This window comes from Schistocerca serialis, chromosome 2 (genome assembly GCF_023864345.2).
Source record: "Schistocerca serialis cubense isolate TAMUIC-IGC-003099 chromosome 2, iqSchSeri2.2, whole genome shotgun sequence".
Classification (NCBI taxonomy): domain Eukaryota; kingdom Metazoa; phylum Arthropoda; class Insecta; order Orthoptera; family Acrididae; genus Schistocerca; species Schistocerca serialis.
Genome location: NC_064639.1, coordinates 105,187,303 through 105,190,019, shown reverse-complemented (window position 1 = coordinate 105,190,019; position 2,717 = coordinate 105,187,303). Strand labels below are relative to the sequence as shown.

Sequence of the window (2,717 nt, the reverse complement as noted above, 5' to 3'; positions counted from 1 at the left end):
TATGTGGATGCTATCTGCAAAATATGTTGCGAATAGATGAATGGTAAAGAGGTACTAAATTAGAATGTCATGCCTGATGCTGAGGTTGTACTGCTTGAACAGTGATAATGCAGTTGAGGGCGTCAGCAAGAAAAAGTTTCGGACTGGACTGACCAGTGTAATAACTGACATAGTGGGGTTACAACGCTCATTGCTGTACATGTAGCTCATGGATTCGTATGAACGCTTTGAGACAGTTGGTCAAAAATCATCCCACAATAACTTTGTACTTTCTTATTACAACACTTCTCATGGGGTACTAGTAAAAAACTAAACTGAACTCCTCCCGAACAGGCCATGAAGGCCCAAAGGTACCGACTGGCCGCCGTGTCATCCTCAGCCCACAGGTGTCACTGGATGCGGATATGGAGGGGCACGTGGTCAGCACACCGCTCTCCCGGCCGTATGTCAGTTTACGGGACCGGAGCCGCTACTTATCAATCAAGTAGCTCCTCAGTTTGCCTCACAAGGGCTGAGTGCACTCCGCTTGCCAACAGCGCTGGGCAGACCGGATGGCCACCCATCAAAGTGCTAGCCCAGCCCGACAGCGCTTAACTTCGGTGATCTGACGGGAACCGGTGTTACCACCGCGGCAAGGCCGTTGGCCATGGGGTACTAGTGCTCCATCATAAACGATTTGTCTCGTAACCAAAGTGGGCATATAATAATAACCACAAACATATTCACTGCTGCTTTGTACAAAGTGTCATTATCGTCCTTATACCAGCATTTTGGGTTCACATATTACATAAAATTTCTTGTCAGCCAATCCTGCTCAATCAGTTTCTGAATTTCAAGTGAAACGCCACTAGATACTGTAGACAAGTCAAGCGCGTATATCGTTCGAAGAGGCTATCATAAGATTGTAGAATAACTATAACGTGAAAGTCGCATACTCGCAGATTACACCTTCAAGGTAAATAAAAATATTGAAACCAATTGAAATGGTTATTCTTCAGGTAGTCTGCCTTAGGTATCACTAAAACATTTAACAAAACCCCACATGATGGAGGTTCATAATACCAAATTTGGAATGTAGGCTTTGAAATTTTGTACCATACCTTTATATTTATAATTTTATACTCTACCTTATACTGTTACCTTTTTTTATACTATACCTGACATCAGTTAAAACAGCTGAATTGCTTCACTAGAACAAAGAAAAACCTATACACAACAATACGAACTCAAATCAATTCCATGCAACAGTACGGTCTTACTTTCAACCAGAATGTTTGTAGCGTCTGTGAATGTTAAGACTTACGTGTTTCTCGCACTTTCGTCTCGTCTCATTCTGGAATGTTTCTTTCAATTCCTTCGTAGTTTCTTTCCCAGGGTGAACACCAGTGGCGATAAATGTCTTCTAAATCATACTCGCGTTTATCGTATTTCAATTTGATTATATCGATTGGTTTTCGTAAATACTGCAGATTACACTTCTTTCTTTTTAGTTCTTTCCCGTTCCTCTTAAAAGTTCGTTCAACTTATTTCACTTTTCGCTGTTCAAGGCTTTTTCACATACGCCAAGAGGGTAAGTCGGTTACTCTAAAGGAAGTACTGTGGTAAGTCTATGACCCTTGAATCACAAAGAAACGTACTGATGGAAATACATAGCACTTTTGTGCTGGAAAGTGGTTTTTGTATAAAATTTGTGGTAAAAAATGAGCAAAGCGGACGATAAAAGAAGGCGCCGTAATGTTCCCCCTCCTGCTTCTCCCGAATGTAAAAAGAATAGCCGGCTTCGTCATCCAACTGTGTATACCAGTGTCTACTCACGGAAGTGAGCAGGGTTGTCCAGAAACATTTGACAATCCAGAACAGCGGCTTAACAAGTGTACAGCAGCAGGCGCGTACGCCCTGCGACATTTCCATGAGATCTCATCTTTGAAACAGTTGAAGGAAATGGATAAAAGCAAAAGAAAGGGGAAAGAGGGCGAAGAAAAAGAAGAACAAAGACAACAAAAAGGGAATGGACTGGAAGGCACTAAAATGGCAAAGCAACGGAGATGTGTGGCAGGAAATCTTGAGAAGATTCAGACTGGACCGTTTTGAGCAACAGTTACGTAAGAGCTACCTCTACTTGCTTTAGCGCCGCGCGGGATTAGCCGAGCGGTCTGAAGGCGCTGCAGTCATGGACTGTGCGGCAGGTGTAGGCGGAGGTTCGAGTCCTCCCTCGGGCATGGGTGTGTGTGTTTGTCCTTAGGATAGTTTAGGTTAAGTAGTGTGTAAGCTTAGGGACTGATGACCTTAGTAGTTAAGTCCCATAAGATTTCACACATATTTTAACTTGCTTTAGAGACGCTTGTTTCCTGTTTTCGGTTACTAAATGAAACCTCTCGTTATTCCAAACGAGGTAATGAAAAAAATATTTAAACAGTAGGCTATATTTCACGTTTGGTGTTTTTCATTTTTACAGTTTTGCATTGGCAGGCAGGGAAACAACGGAAAGGGAAACGCATTATCGATGCAAGGAAATGTGACTTCTTTCCCATTTTTGAATTGTATCATACAATAAAGAACTATCTTCCACTTGATTGCAAAGTCGTGTTCATCTCAATAAAGAGATAAACAGGCTAAACAGTGATAAGTATTATGCGACAGACAAAATGATGTGTTTTCGACTGGGGGAGGGGACAGGAAGGCTTGGGGGAGGGAGGAGGGGGGGTAGGCGCAAAGTC

At 42.5% G+C, this 2,717-nt stretch overlaps 1 pseudogene; it reads right to left on the bottom strand.

Moving 5' to 3' along the window:
- Positions 1-527: 527 nt before the first annotated feature.
- On the bottom strand, positions 528-645 carry LOC126459493 (5S ribosomal RNA; annotated as a pseudogene).
- Between the last annotated feature and the right edge of the window lie 2,072 nt (positions 646-2,717).